Source organism: Protopterus annectens, chromosome 9.part0, assembly GCF_019279795.1.
Source record: "Protopterus annectens isolate FY-2018-M chromosome 9.part0, PAN1.0, whole genome shotgun sequence".
Classification (NCBI taxonomy): Eukaryota; Metazoa; Chordata; order Ceratodontiformes; family Protopteridae; genus Protopterus; species Protopterus annectens.
The window spans coordinates 462508943-462526050 of NC_056743.1; the positions used below are offsets into that span (position 1 = coordinate 462508943).

At 41.6% G+C, this 17108-nt stretch overlaps 1 protein-coding gene across 2 annotated transcripts in view; it reads right to left on the minus strand.

The window, feature by feature from the left end:
- Positions 1–17108, minus strand: part of GINS4 (GINS complex subunit 4) — a 630005-nt gene that overhangs the window by 358683 nt on the left and 254214 nt on the right. The gene's annotated exons all lie outside the window — the stretch shown is intronic.

Genomic DNA, 17108 nt, shown 5'->3' on the forward strand with positions numbered 1-17108 from the left:
GCAAAGCAGATTCTCCATGAAAGCGTATCCAACCTAGAAAGGAAGTTGGCAGAAATGGAAGACAGCCTGAATGAACACACCACAGTAACTCAAGGGTTACTAGCACAAAACTATAAGCTTAAGGCAAAAGTAGATGCTGCCAAAGCAAGGTTAAAGTGCATGAAAGCAAGAGCAACAGATTTGGAAGACTGAGCCAGATGAAAAACATTAAAGTGATGGGTCGGAGGTAGAGGCTATGCAAATGCCATTAATGGACTGCTGGTCAAATGAAAGTACAGGTTTGTACACTTATCGTAAATGTAGATGTTCAAGTGTATTCACTGTTGCAGTCATTACATTTGGGTTATCTGATGCAGGTAGCCCAAAGTTGGCCTGATTAACAAAGTCTTGAGTCCTGCGCCGGTTGCTGTCCCTTCTTCCATGACGCAGGTCATATAGAACATGCAGCCGATGCCATTACATCAGTTTTTCTTGCCCCAGATGTCAGGTGACCGCCTAATGGGAAGCAATTAAGTATAAAAATACAATGATATACCTCCAAAAAAAAAGCAAATACACCAAAAAGGTTTTCAAGCATAGTAAAAGAAAGTAGAGGTATAACCAAAAGAAGTTAAGGGGCTGGAGGTAGGGTAACCAGGACTGCAACAGTGAATACACTCAAACATCTATATTTATGGTAAATGTACACAACTGTACTATGTGTTTCACTGTTGCGGTCATTAAATTTGGGTAGATTCCGAAAGCTATGGTTGGGAGTAGGAATTCAGATAGCATTAGGACCAGCTATAAGGCCCTGCAAGACTGCAGTGACAAAGCCAGCTCTGGATTTAGAAAAAATTGGCAAATGATAATGCTTGGTGAAAGTATGTACAGAACTCCAGGTAGCAGTTTCTACGATGTCTTTGGTAGGGACGCCTCTGAGAAAGGCTGTAGAGGTAGATGCAGCCCTGGTGGAGTGAGGTCTGATCCCCTGTGGGATAGGTTTTACATGGTGCTTATAGCAGAAATGAATGCAATAGCCTAGCCATTTAGAATTGGTTTGTTTTGAAATTGCCTTCCCCTCTGCCCCTGCAGCAAATGCCACCAGCAGTTGTTCAGATTTCCTTTGAGGTTTAGTCCTGTCCAAGTAGAATTTAAGTTGTTTGTGCACATCTAAGGAATGCAGTATCCGTTCCCCTTTGTTCTGTGGATTGGGAAAGAAGTTTGGCAAATGAATGGACTGATTACGAGCCACACTGGATACCACCTTGGGCATGAAGGATGGATTGGATCTGAAAGACACCTTGTCCGCATGAAAGATGATGAAAGGCTCCACTGCCATAAGGGCCTGTAATTCAGATACCCTTCTAGCTGAAGTGATTCTAAAAGGAAAGCTGTTTTCCAAGAAATAAATTTTAAGTCTGCAGTAGCAGCTGGCTCAAAAGGAGGTAGAGTGAGTTTCTCCAAAACAAAGTTAAGGTCCTAGGCTGGGGGTTGGAGCTCTCCTGGGTGGTCTCAAATTTCTGGCCTCTCTTGAGGAACTGCTTTAGCAGTGGATAAGAGAAGAGGGGAGGTTCTGTGTTATAATGAGCTGAAACGGCTGAGGCATGGATTTTAATGGAGGAAAGAGACAGGCCCTTGTGAAACATCTCAGTTAAGTATTGTAAAATCTAAGGTAAATTGGGCGCTGCTGTGCTCATCCCTTGAGACTGGATCCAGGCACAGAATCTTTTCCATTTTTCAGCATAAGATTTTCTAGTACTAGGCCTCCTTGCCTCTAAAATGATATCCATCACAGGTTTACTGAGGGATGGTAAAGGAGAGATTATGTAATTAGCCAGGCTGCAAGGTTCAGTGTTAGAAGCCGTGGGTGCAGAATCTGGTTCTCCTGCTGAGATAACAGGGAAGGAGTCTGAGGCAGGTGCCATGGGGATAACCATGACACAATGTGCAGGAGGGAGTACACAAGTGTTGGTGTGGCCAGTCTGGAGCAATCAAAATCATCCCTGGTTTGTCCTGCTTGATTTTTAGTAATACAGCTGAGGCAGAGGAAGGAAGGCATAGAATGATAGGTTTTTCCAGCTGAAGGACAGAGCATCCACTTTCCAGGCTTGTTTGTGGGGAGTCCTTGTGCAACATTTGTCCAATTGGTAGTTCTGGGGAGAGGCAAGCAGGTCTATATCTGGGCTCCCCCATTTGCTTGTCAACTTGTTGAAAATCCTTGGTTCCAGTTTCCACTCGTGTGGGTCCATGAGGTTTCTGCTTAGTCTGTCTGCCAGTGTATTTAATTTTCCTGGCAGGAATTGAGCTTGTAGGTGCACTTGGTAGCTCAAGGCTGTGTTCCACAATGCCATGGCTAGTCTGCAGAGGGGGGGTAAGAATGTGTACCCCCCCCTGCTTGTTTATGTACCACATAACAGTGGTGTTGTCGGTCTTTACCATTAGTTGTCCGGGAAGAATCTGGTCCTTAAAGGCTGTCAGAGCATTCTGTACAGCTAACATTTCTTTTTGATTGATATGCAGGTGCATTTGACTTGGGTTCCATTTGCCCTGAATGCACTTCCCTGCCAGGTGAGCCCCCCCCCCATGCATAGTCTGATGCATCTGTTGTTAGGGTTTGGACGGCAGGGGGTGGTGTGAAAGGTAGTCCCTGGTTTTGATGGCAGGCCTCCACCCATCAAAGGAACTCTAGGCATAGGCAAGGTATGATGGGAATCATTACTTCTAGATCCTGAGAATGTTGACACCATAGGCTTTTTAGATACCACTGTAGTTTCCTCATATGGAATTAACAAAATGCAGGAGGCCATGAACCCCAAGGCTTGCAGAATTTGTCTTACAGATAGCAGAGTTTTTGTGGGCACTTGTTTGAAGTAGGTTGTCAAATTAATTTGTTTCTCTGGCGTGAGGAAAGCCATCTGGGAAGTTGTATTCAAGCTTGCTACCAGGAATATAATTTGTTGACAGGGTACCAGGTGTGATTTCTTTTCGTTTATGGTGTACCCCAGACAATTTAGAACCCTTTGTACAAAGGCCAGCTGATTCAAAAGTATGTCCTGGCTTTCTGCCTGAATTAGACAATCGTCCAGGTATGGGTATATTTGAATATTTGTTTGCCTGCAAATGCAATAACTGGAGCTAAGCACTTTGTGAATATCCTGGGCGCAGTAGATAAGCCAAAGGGCAGTGCAGAAAACTGACAGTACGTGTAAGCCTGCTTTGAAGCGTAGGTATTTTCTGCAAGATTCCCTGATTGGGACGTGCAGGTATGCTTCTTTTAAATCTAGTGTTGCCAACCAGGCATATTTGCCTAGCATAGGAAGTAACTGAAGAGTCAGCATCTTGAATTAGTGAATCTCCAAAAAGATGTTTGAAGTAGAGAGGTCCAGGATAGGACGCCATGAATTGTCTTTTCTGGGTACTAGGAAAGGTCTTGAGCAGATACCTTGTCCCTTTTCCTCTTCTTGTTCCAGTTGAATAGCCCCCATGCTTAAAAGAGAAAGTACTTGTTTTTGGGCCTCTGCCCACTGATTTGGGGGTAGGTCCGGCTACCCGCTTGGTGTTGGCAATGTGCAGAAATTAAATCTGTATCCCCTGGGACACTACATTTAAAACCCATTTGTCCTGGGTAATGAGTTCCCAGTTCTTTGCATGAAGAGCAATCTTTCCCCCCAAAGGGGCAGTCCGTTGATAAGTGCTTGGAAATTTTAAAACAAAGTCATTGAGATAGTTTACCATAGGAGGGAGTTTTATTACTGCCAGGTTTGGAAGTGGAGGCCCCCCACTGCTTAGTCCTGTGTGTCCCTTGGGACTGAAACCTGGGGTTTTCGCTGTGTCTGGGTTTGGCCTGAGAAGACCTGGAAGGGGCTGGGAATGACCAATTCTTAGAGGGCCAGTGCCTACTAAATCTAGGAGGCTGAACTTGTAAGAAATCTTTAACAGTTTGCATAGATTTAGCTTTATCTTCCATCTTTTTGAGAACTTCCTCAGCCTTGTTGCCAAACCGGCAGTCCTGATTAAAGGGAGCATCCAACCATTTAGCGTTAACATGATCAGGCAAAGATTGCTCCTTAAGCCAAGCATGCCTTCTGAGCACAGACCCAGTAACAGCAGCCCTACAAGAGGCCTCTAATGAATCAAAACCACATTGCAAAGTATGTTTTCCAACCTGTTCAGCAGAATGCATTAAATCCTGTAATTCTTTATTTTCCACACAGTTAGGAATCAACATCATTTTCTGTTTAAGCAATCCAATAACATTTTGCTGATACTTTAACATATGAAACTGGAAGTTTAAAGCCCTAATGGCCAAGGTTGCAGAAGTGTAAACCTTCTTACTCCATCTATCCAGTGCTCTGGAGTCTATATCAGAAGGGGTAGGATTTTTAGCAGTAGAAGCCTTAATATGCCCTTGGGCACCTGTGAAATAGTCTCTGGATCCGCAATAGGATTTTTAAAAAGGAACTTGTGTGACTCCGGGACCCTGTAGTATCCGTCAGGTTTTGTGGGAGCAGGAGGCAAGGAATCGAGGCCAAACTAGATTCCAAAAAAGCATCAACAATGTCTAGTACAGGAAGATTAGCTAAAGGCCTATGCTGAGGTAGGAGTAAGAAATCCCCAAGCCTCTTTTCTGAATCAGAAAAATCCTGGCTTTCCCAGTGGAAATGCTCCCTTAGAGTACATGTAAGGTTTCCCCAAAAGAAAAATCTACTGGAGGGGAAGCAGAATGAATGGAGTCCTCTGCATCAGGATCCTCATAAGCAGATAAAGGCAAATCCAGATCATCAGAAGAATCAGAAAAAAACAGAATCCTGGTCAGAAGATTCATAAACAACTTCAGCCCTAGGCCTCTTAGAAGGAGTGGGGGGGGGGTTGGCTACCCCTGATTAGAATTATTAGATCTTCAGCCATTCTTATCATTTGTTTTTTAGGCAAAGAGGCCAGAGTGTCGGTTTTTTAGGCATAGTTCGAGATTTAGGCCAAAGTGAGGAAAGAGGCATCGATTTAATATGCAAGTTCATAGGCCTGAATACACCCTCAGAAGCCAGTGCCTGCACAGCGGCTCTGGACCCATCCAAGGTAGAGACATCCGCGGGTTCCATAGTTGTAGCATCTCGTGGCTTACCGGACTCGGAATGGGTCTCAGTAGAGGCCTGCGAATCAGAAGTAGCGGGTATCAGGGGCTGCGAAAGCACCTCACTGAGTACCGGTGAACTGGCGACTGGCTTAGGAGAAGCGTTGTTGGCAGTTTTGGACCTCAGAGGCCTACCTCTGTCTTTATATTTGCGTTTTTTCAGAATCCCAGTAGTTGGATGGCTAACCAACGACATTTCTGGATAATTAAACCGAGAACCGAAATATTTAGACATGAAAATATACCGAAGATGGATAGTGCACTGATAAAGCACAAAACCGACAGCAAGGTACGTCATGGTCAGGGCCTAGGCAAGCAATACAGTATGAATGAAAATCTTTATGAGGTATTTGCTTTCCACAAGTAATGCAATTATTAACTTTTACTGACATCGGAAGGAGCAAGAAAAAGTTTCCCCCAACGGGGTACTTCACATTAGTTGAAGACTTCGGATCTGAAACTCTAAAACGAAAATTTCAGGAGTCGGCAGACCGGCACTTGCGAACTGCTTCTGCTTTGGGCACCGCACGGCAAGAAAGACTGATGTAATGGCATCAGCTGCATGTTTTATACCCCTGACGACCTGACGTCATGGAAGAAGGGACAGCAACTGACGCAGGACACAAGATTTTGTTAATCAGGCCGACTGAGGGCTACCTGCAAGCAGATAACCCAAATGTAATGACTGCAACAGTGAAACATGCAGAACATCTGGAATTTCACAACAGGAGATTAGAGTGGGGTCACCATACAGCTCGGTAGCCAGGAAGAGAAGTGAGACGTGGTCCAAGATTTCTCATTGTTAGACTGCAGACATTCACTGTCAAGAACAGAATACTGAAAGAAATAGGGAAGCCAGGAAAACAATTACAGGTTGAGGATAACGCACGGTTTATGAAACACGATTATGCTTATTAAACAAGAATGCAATGGAATGCTATGCAGCCAGTGATGAGAGAGTGTAGGGAACAAGGTTTGAAATGGCGACTACTCTGTTCTGTGATGCTGAGAATACTTGCACAGGGGGGCTAGCTAGATCATTCACTAACTCAGAAAAAGCAATGAGCTTTATTAAGAAACATAGTAATCTGAGATCTTGTGCAGAGACTAGAGAGAGAGAAAGAATGGAAATGTCCTTGGTTGATATTGTCTCAGTGGAGAGCAAGGCAGGGAGAGTCTAGATACTTTCTTCTCTTCCAAAAGAAACAGAAGTTGGGAGAGAAGATGCAGTTAAAGAAACAAAGAGAAAAGAAACTCAAAAAATGATTTTTTTATGTGCAACCTGCAGACTACTATGTGACTGTTGTAGTGGTTGACAGGATATAAACACTTTACCCAGGTGAGTCCACATACCGAGTTATATTAGTAAGCAAGAGGAGAGTAAGGGATTACTGCTCGTTGGATTTTTCAGAGAAGGCTTGCAGCATGTAGTTTGGAAAACATGCTGGGGCATTGTAGAATTTAAATGCATACCATTTCTTTCAAAAAGGGGAGGGCAACGGGATCAGGAAGAACACTGATGACTCTGGATACAGAGATCAATGGACATTTTACAAAAAAACACTAAATCATACTAAGTGCAGTATTTGCTCATTTAGTTAGTTTTGAAAGTAACTGTTTTATCATCATACAGTTAACTATGTGAAATTAATGAAAGCACATTCACTCTTATGGTTGATAATGAATGTGATGGTAGACCTTACAAAGTAAAGATTTTAAAGGCGTTAGTTACTCCTCTGAGGTTTTCAGACTAGCTATGTTGGACAAATGAATTAACAGGCAAGTAGTTATCCAATGACTTGGGGAAGGGTGTCACTAGTATGGGGATTATAGTCAAAATGAAGACTGCGGCAAGAACCGATTACTCTTGATAGATATGGATTCAAGCTGTCAATTAGCAAAAGGGGCATGTGAGAATGTTTAAAGGCAAACTAAAGGGACACCTGGTAAAATTCAAACATGCATTGTTTTAAAAAGGGGAATGGGACTAAACCTAAAGAGGCGAAGGTGATGTATTTTCTTGATGAGGGTTAACGTGTAGGGCCCAGAATGACTCCTAGCAAACAACTTAGGAGAGGATACAATCTTTTGTTCACTGAAGAGTCAAATAGCCTATGGTACCAACAAGTCATCAACATGATTATTAAAACAGGGAGCTCATAATGTTCTTTACAAATGTAAGTAGGAACAGTAATTGACATTTAAGAGAGGATAGATTTAAGGTTAATGTCAAAAATCTAGATTTACGAGGAGTAAAAGCACAAGTTAGGGAAAAACGAAACTTGGTGGAGAAAGGACCACCTAGACAAGTTTTAAGTAGCTAGATACCTGAAGAGTCAGACTTAAAAGGGAAGGCACATATACAAGCAAAAGGTTGGAAAAACTACATGAGTGGTGGTGTGGGTTCCTATTGCGAGCAATTGTACTGTCAGAGTAATGGCAGAGTGGAGGACAATGACAACCTATACCATCAAGTTGTGCATCACATGAAGTTAGGTAGGGTTGGAAATATGTATAGATTTCTTCCATTTGGTTATGTAGGATTTTCTAGTGGTGGGGTCTCTCTGCTTCTTGGGGAACCTTAAATAAGTCTTCTGAAAACTGGTGCTTAAAAGGAATCAGAACCTCAACATCAACAAGCTTAGGTTTAGTGAGGACAGGATGGGATATAGTAGTGATCCTTTCTGCTCAATGGCGACATCCACCTTGTGTGCCAGCTTGCAGTGTTTGCTCTTGGCTAGATGAAAAAGAATAGGGAACCAATGATGTCATGGCCAAAAGGGAATGAATAGTAAGAGTTTTGTTTTTAGAGTTCTTTTTTTCTTTCTTTTTTTGCATCTTTAGTAGAACCCTTGGAATGAGAGGTAGTGGGGGAGGCATAGAGGAGCTTTCCTGTCCACTGAAAAGAGAAAGCATCTATCCTCCACTGTTAGGGGCAAGGGTTCCTGGTGCAAAAGAGGGGTAGTTGTTTGTTGCTCTCCAAGGCAGACAGATCTGAGGTGTCCCCCAATGGTGAAGAGTGTTCAGGAAGACTTGTCTGTTCACAGTTCATTTGTGAGGGACATCCAAGCCCTACTTAATGTGTCTGCCAACACACTGTCCTGTGATGGAATGTATATGGCATGTCCATCTATGGGATGTGTATTGCAAGTAGGGACATACATTTCTGGATAGTAAGGTCCCAGGGCCCTCTGTGCTAGTCTGCACAGCTGTTATGATCCGGTGCCTCCTTGATTATGTACCACATGACTGTTTTGTTGTCTGTGAACATCTGGTTTCCAGATATGTCACAAGAGCTGAAGAGCTTGGATTAAGGCCCTCATCTCTTTCAGGATGGTGCGATCTTTTTGGAATTTTGGGTGCATGTCCAGGCTCCCCAGGCCATATCCAAGGCAATCTGTGTACATCTCCTGAACTGGGACTGATAGGATAAAGAGAAGTCCTGGGTTGAGTTTCACCTGATCCACCCACCATGAGAGCTTTTTCTTGAGCCAAAGTATGAGGACAATCATTGTGTCTAGAGGATGAGAATGTTGGGACCAGACTGTTTTTCAGGTACCACTGAATTTTCATCATATGCAGTCTAGATAGGAGCACTGAGACAGTTGCTGCCATGAATTCCACAGCTCTTACAATTTCCCTGGCTGAGCATCGGTTGAGGGAGGAAAGGTTGTGAAAGTAAGCTACATGATTCTGCACTTTTTCTGACACAAGTGCGCATCCTTCCAGTGTCCAGTCTGCAGCCCAGAAACAGTAGGCCCTGGGTGGACTCAAGGGAGGATTTTTTGTAGCTGACCATGAATCCCAACTGCAGGAGGAGGTTGAGAGCAAACTGGAGATCTGTGACAAGGTAGCCTGGACTACTAGATAATCTAAGTAGGGAAATATCTGAATTCTCTAGGTTTGGCAGAATGCTATCACCTGTGCAAGACACTCTGCGAAAACCCTTGAGGCTGTGGAAAGTCAAAAGGCAAAGCAGTAAACTGAAAAGCGAGATGAGCCAGTAAAGAATGTGAGTAATCTCCTGCTAGAGGGAAAAATAGGTATATGAAGGTAGGAATCCTGAGAAAGTACAAAAGTCAGCAGTTAAAGCATTTTGACGGTTGACCCCTTTAAGAAAGTGTTTAGTAGAGAGATTCCAGTGCAGTTCTCCATTGCCCTTCTTTTCTTAGAAAAAGGAAGAATTGGGGGTAAAACCCCATCCCTACAAATTGTATGGGGAATGGTTTTAGAATGTCTTGTGCCCACAATTCTTGGAGTATAGGTCGTAGAAGACAGACTAGGTTGTGGTGGGGTATGCCATTCAGAGGAGGAGGTGAAGGGGTTGGAGTGCACATTTACAAGAGGTTGTAATACATTTTCTGGACCTCTGAAAACACCCACTCAGAATGCTTAATCATATTTATAATTGTGAACCAAATGAAGCTTCCTCAACATGAGGAGTCAGGGGAAATGGAGTCTTCATCATCAGAAGGGATTTGGCCACTGGATTGTATTTAAGAGGATTATGCCATTACTAGTTAGAGGCCTCTTTCTGTTCAGAAGATGAATCCACAGTAATTTTCTGGGGTGTGGAAGGAGGAGAGTGGGTAGAAAAAGGAGATTTCAGGGCCATAATGGCCTTAAGAAAAGTCCATGTGTCCCCTTCTCCCTAGATGGGGGAGAACATATGGTTACTTTTTCTTGTTTTTTCTTTGGTGTGACATCCACCTGAATGAATGGGGTGGTTCAGACCCCTGACATAAATTGATTAACTTACTGGCGCTCTTTTCCCTTACTAGAATCTGTGGGATGCCTTCTAGACCCGCTGAAATAATGAGCAGTAGTTCACCATTCCCTGTGGGAGTAGTTTCCTCAGTCATAAGCCTCTGGCAGGGTCTCTGTCGAAATTATCAGAGGTGGGGTTGGATGTACTGCAGGTTCTGGAACCTCAGCTGGTGCGTCTGAATAAGTAAACAGAGTATCCAGCCTATGTCTTTTGAGCTTTTTCTTGCGGGATGAACGTACATCTGGAGAGGTGGAATCCACCCATCTTGGAGTGAGCTAAATGCTTCAGACATACAATAAACTGATGAGTGAAGACAGATGGGATAGCAAAATCTTTGATATAAAAGATTGGCACAGGGAACAGGCTTTGTAGTTTCCCACATCTACACAGAAGAGACACTGGGTATATAGATCTTTGTACAGGATTTGCCTACTGCAATCGCACTTACCCCTCCTTGCTGACATCTAAAACAGATACAGCAGAATAAGTTAGCTTAGTAAAGGAAGGTTCCCCAACAAGACATTTATCTGTTTTAAAGATGCTATGGTACCAACAACCAAATGACCATCAGCCCAGCAGATATGCGACTTGTGTTTGGGCTGGTGGAGAGAGAGTCTGAGGATCTAAGCTCAGTCATCCATCTACATACCCCATGCTTACAAGATGAGGTCAGGTTCAGGCACCTAGGCAGTGTGACATTTCCCTATGGCACATTTGGTTGGGGAAGTGACATTCAGCTGCAGAGAAGTATGACTGTTCTGAATTCCTGTTGGGCAAAGACAAGAATGCAATGCCATGCCCCAAATGCACAGGGGGAAAATAATGTCCATGGCCCCCAAGGCGACATGAAACAGCAGGAAGTATGGTAGGTATCAGCAGCAGGCTGGCCAAAGGGCATATCAGTGGCAGTAAACTGCAGTGCACAACGGCCAGTGCCTTTATAATTGGTGTATGTAGACCACTACCCCCTTCATTGTGTCTAGGGAACATTACCTAAAATGCATACTGGAGCATAAATGTGACTACATTAATACAAGGTGTCCTCCATGCTGTAGCACATTTCTACATGTTGTAGTTACACAAGCATGTACTGTACACTGAGCACAACATTCATTACTTCTTCTGCCCCCCAGGCACTGGGTTATTAAAGCTGTGAGTGTGACAGTGTGTGCTTCTCTTTGCCCACAGGGAATTCACAAAAAGCCATATTTCTCTGCAGCAAAATGTCACTTCAAGCCACGTATCCCCAACCAAATGCACCACAGGGAAATGTCTCGCTGCCTAGGTACCAGAACCCAATGAGGGCAGACTTTGGACATACAACCCATGGAAAGTTAAGTTTTGGTATCCCAGCTGGACAACAACCCATTTGTTTGGAATACTGCAAAAGTGATTTCAGTCTGGGCATCATCACTATGCAACAATTACAAAACGTCACTGATTGCATGAACCTGCAAGAATCGAACAACTTCTAAACACTTTTAGCTTTAGTTATTACCCCCTCTAAAAACAGATTTTTCAAAGAAAGCAGTCCTCACACTAAGAGACAACCTCTTGGTAGGCCCCCATTTATACTAATACTGAAAAGGCATTTTCAAAAATGGCACCAGCCTGTTGGAACTCCATAGCCAAACAAAAAAAAAGATAGCAATTAAATACTTCAAGAAAAAAAAATCTCATCTGGAAAGGAAAGCAAATGTAATTGATTTAGAGAAGAAAAACAATTTATCATGTTCCACTGTCACTTACTTTAAGACACTACTGTATGTAAAAACTCTACTACTGTTTTTTCTTTTACTTATACTTTCAATCTCCATTCTTGCTTTTCATTAATTGCGCTTGCTTTTTTTATATCATCTCTTTAAATGGCATTTATAATTTTTCTCTTTTGGGATATTAAAAAAAAATTCCTAGATCATATAAATTGTTTAGAATTACTTTCATTCAAGCAATATAGCCACTTTTATGAAGTGTTTCATGGTTCTTTAAAATATTGTAATAGTTTCTACTGAACTGTATTGGTTTACGTATGCAGTAATGTATGCACTACACATAATTACTGTATTTTGTTTACTACTTGTATTTGTATGTGCATATGCCTCCTGGACACAGATTGTGGCTGTAAAGGGTTGTTGGACAACATCACTTACTCTCTTAAAAAGTTAAAAACAGGAATGCTAAACTCAAACTACAGTGCAGATTAAATAAATCATCTACACTTGTTGACTTACAAATTAAGACCATGTTCTTCTACCAGTTTGAGTCTGCTATTACAACCACAACTGTGGCAGGTTTCAAGATCACCTACACACACAGCTCAGTTGTAGGGAAGAGGGGGCTAGACTCCCCTACAAATGTATATTAATTACACTTTCTCATGGCACACAACTCCTAATATGCAAGTACAGTAGTCAATTACACAACTGCTCATCCCCATCTTTGTTCTCCCTGCCCAGACATGACTTCTCTCAGAATGGAACTTGAGGCCTTTTTAAAGTTCCCCAGTACTGATTATGAGGAATAGACCTTTTAATTATATACAATGTCTGAGAGACCAAGCACAAATTTGGCATCCAACAGTTCATACAAGTTTATATGGTCACTTCAATTTTTCTCCCAGTTTGTCTGGTAACAGCATTACTTATCTACAACCATGCATGACACAAACACTGTTTTAACACTCATTCCATTCACTAAGAAATTTTAGTCATCTCCACCCCCTGAACATTTCCTGGGAATATCCAAGTTTACCCAATATAGGGCTCCTAGACTCTCTCAAATCAACAACTATCACCATCCTAATGCCAAGACCGACCTTAAGCCAATCTCTTTTCCATGTCCATCACCTGTAGAAGTGCTCTGCTAGAGAAGATAACCCCATCTGTTCCCCACATTAGTCTTTTCTAAGTGACATAAAAGCGTCAAACTCTAATGGTAAATTATTATAATTAATGTAACTACTCTGGCCAACGCTGAATGCATTTTAAAGTTCTTTTTCATTTTTTAAAGGAATTACATAATTAAAGCAGCACATTAAGGATGTTAGGAGATGTACACTAAATATACAAATCAGTAGAGTTTCTGTAGAAGTGGTGTAGCAAAATGATCCAGAAGCCCCCTATTGCAAACGGAGGGGGAAATAAATCAAAATTACTAAAACGCCTTTATTGGAGACTGTCTAACAATTTGTATCTCACTTGGTACTGGTACACAACTTCCTACTTCCATTAATCTGCACTGGGGTGTTAAGTGGGTGTAAATTTGTGACCTTTAAGAAATTACATCACTTTCCTCGTTCCTTGATACCACTTCAGTTAACCTCTGGTGGCCAGGCTACTATGACTCATCAAGGAGTGCAGCGGGTGAGGTTAGCTCCTTGCAACAGGGGTGGACAGAGGTGCGCTTACAATATAATTCCAGCAGCAAGATGAAATGGCAATGGTAGGATATAAAACCAGTTGTGTGCAGCAGCAGATTTACAGAATTGCAAATATTCTGAACTGACATGTGGTGCTGTTACTTGTATCATTTGTTCTCTCACTCTCAAAAAGCACAGCTCAGCAAATAACTGCACCATTGCTTTGTGTGCTGGGCTGCTGGGTTAGCTCACAATCCTGTGTGTGTGTGTTTATTTTTTAACCTTAAAGGAGTTCTGTGCTGCTGACTGTGGAACTCGTGCCTCAAGTTCAAAAGCTCTGATGGCAGACTTTTTCACTGTGGTTGAACTGGTTATTGTTGTGGAGGGCCTTTAAACTGTTCAGCGTGAATACTATACAGCTAAACGTGGGTCTACTTAAAACCTCTGCCTACCCAATCAAGTGACCTTCCATGACTGTGTACACACCTCATGGAATGACTCCCAATCTCCTCCCCTCAGAGCAATTCCCACACTACCCATAAATTCTCCTTTTACGTTACTGTGCACAATTCTTAATTACTCAATTCCACATTTGTCACAGCCATCTACACAGCTTGCCTGTCGCATTTTTTGTTCTACTAGGATATTCTCATCACTGTGGTTGCAAACATTTTCAGTTCAGCACGTTACATTGACATGGTTACCTTTAATGTACAAATCTGTTGCTGTGAAAGCATTATGAGCAGTTTGTAATATAAACATCTACTGCCAGCTATGTCTTATGGGCACATCTTCAAAGGGGTTACTGGAGATTCTCTAGATGCCATCTGTTAACAGCTTTCCACCAGTTAAAAATATATATTTTTTACTTATTTTGATGGTTTTTGAAAATGCCACAAATCAGCCAGGGACATATAAAATGGTCCTGTCTCTTGGCTTGCTTCTCGTTTTTTTTTTCTTTATCCATGGCAAGGTCATATGTTATGTTAAAGAGCCAAGCAATAACCTTCTGGTCTAAAATTTAAGATGTTTACTTTATAATCTCTTTAGCTCACTTGTCAGTATGATAGGTGAAAAAAAAAATCCAACCAAAATATATATTGCATACAAAGGTGCCACTAGAGGACAACATAATGCCATGTCATTTCTCCTAGACCACAGACAACCTGCAAACAGCATGGTGGGTGTTAAGTGTACTCCATACAAGGCAAGGTTACCACACGTTGCATTGCCTAAAAAGGCAAAACTGTATGGCTTTCTTCAATCCCACAAGTACATCACATTAGTGGCGGCTCATGGCATAGGATTGCCAGGCTGCAGCCCCCCCAACTTTCTCCACACACACACACACACACACACACACACACACACACACACACACACACACAAAAAGAAAACACTAATTCTTTAATTTTACATAGTAGTAGTAGTTCGAACTGCTACTACTGAATAAAGTAAATTAATGCGTTTCTATGCAGTACTCGGGGGAAGCAAGCATGCACCCTGAATTTCCGCTTCAATAATAAAAAAAATATATTTTTTTTTTTCTCTCTCAGGACTGTTTTAAAAACAGTCCTGATTGAGAAGACCGAAGGCATCTATGCAGATGCCCAGAAGTCACTGTGGTTTAACCACAAGAAATAGGAACCTGACAGGTCTACGAAGTCAGCAGTCCGTCACAATCTGCATACATGGTGACGTGGCTGTTGATTAGTCCTGTTACTCTTGTGTTCTCTTCCCATGCTTTAGTTGCGAGGGAGAGAGTGAGAGAATAGAGAAACAGGGGTTGACTGTCATATTAGTGTTCAAGGTAAGTACTTTTTTTTCTCCTGGCAGGGCCAACCAGATACTAATATTGTGTTTAAGGGCTGTTGATTACTTTTTTTTATAACTTATATTACAACCTGGCAGGGTTAACCAGATACTAAGGAGGCAATGTGTTTTGGGGACTGTTGATTTTCTGTTTTTAATACACTGGCAAGGTCAACCAGATTCCTGTGGTCTGTGCATTTTTTGGGGCTGTTGATGACTTTCTTCCATACTTCTCAACCTCTTAGAGCAAGAAATCTGGACAAACCCATAAATAATGGAGAGGAAAAAGGCCCAAAAGTAGGGACAATTTTTAAATACTGCTCTTGCAAACTTAAAAAGTTGATATAACAGATCTTGCATTACCATACATTTTCCGAAAGTTATGAAATCTGAAACTCAAATGTCTGGCTTTTCTAACTAATTTTTAATGATTTGCAGAAAACCGTAATTTTATGGGAAACAGACCAAAAATATGAGGCAAAAATCTGTACAGTCTAAAGGTATGCTTTCTTTTTTGAATATATCCTGGCAGACTTAACCAGATATAGGGAGGGAATGTATGTTGGGGACGGTTGATGATTTTCTTTTTTTTAACATAATACACTGGCATGGTCAACCAGATGCTAGTGGTCAGTGTATTTTGGGGGCTGTTGATTACTTTCTTTCTTCTTCTTTTTTTAAATATAACATCTTGGCAGGTGTCAGACATACGAGTTATGAAGTGTGTTCTGGGGGCTGTTTGTGGATGACTTTTTTTCAGCTTAATATCTTTTTGCAGGGTTAGTCAAGATACATTAGAATGGTCTGTCAATGTTTTGTTGTTGGAACAAACTCTACTCTTGCATAAGTAAAGTGTGGATAGGTGAACTTCAGTAAGATCACGTGCAAGTTCCTAGCTATGTGAAGTGAAAAGTACAGTAATGTAACTGTGGTCATTAACTTTCATTAGTTTAAGCCTTGTAGGCTCAAAGCAGATTCTCTGGGTAGGCATTTGGGATGGGGGCAATGCCTACGTGCGAATGGAATGACTGCAGTTCTGGCTTGCTTTGCAAAAGTAATGTGCATTTGAGTGAAGTAAGATCGACTACAGGCTCTGAACTCAAGAGTATTGCTTATGTGTAAAAAAAAAAAAAAAAAAAAAAAAAAAAAAAAAAAACAATACTCACTTTTATGACAGTGTTGTCTTTTTGTTGTTGTTTTCGTTTTTAATACTGCAAGATCACATCAGATACTGTGGGTGGGTTAGGCAGTGGAGATTGGAGTTATATGTGAAAGAAACAATTGGCCCTGCTGTTTACTGTTGTTGTAATTTCAGATTTGCAAAATGAATACTTTTCTGTCCGTACTTTAAGATGACTGTAAAATAATTAGCAAGTGAGTAATTTTTAATTTATGGTATTTCATATATGTTCAAGTATATAATGAATGCTTATTTAAAATGTTTTTAATATGGTGGAGCTCTTCTCCCTGAACCTATGCTGAAAAGTTTTTTTTCCCCCCAACTAAAGCCAGCTGCAGAAACTGGGGCAAACAAAAGTAAAATAAATAAAATAAAATGTGTATTTGGCTGGCATACACAAGCTGTGACTAATGTTTGTCAACAAAATGAAATTAATGCAAGTATGCAACCCAGCTGTGACCATTATTTCTACTTTGATCCCGGCAGGGTAAAAAGCAGCTGCTTTAGTTGGGTAATGGGGGGTATTTGTGAATGAAATGAGATGACTGGCCTTGCTGTTCACTGTTTTAATTGTGGCTTTGCAAGATTAATGTGTATTTGGCTAAAGTCAGCTGTCATACAAGCCTGTAAGTACGGTTTCTCTGAGTAAATTAATGGAGTCGTTGCTGTTTTCATTTTAATCCTGGCAGGGTCGAAGCAGGTGCTTTAGATCAGCAATTGATATGATGGGTGTTTGCGGATGAGATGTTTGGTACTGTAGCCTTGGTGTAATAATTCTGGCTTTGCAGGACTAATGTGTATTTGGCAAAAGTCAGCTGTCATACAAGTCTGCAAGTATGGTTTCTGTGAGTAAATTAATGGAGTCGTTGCTATTTTC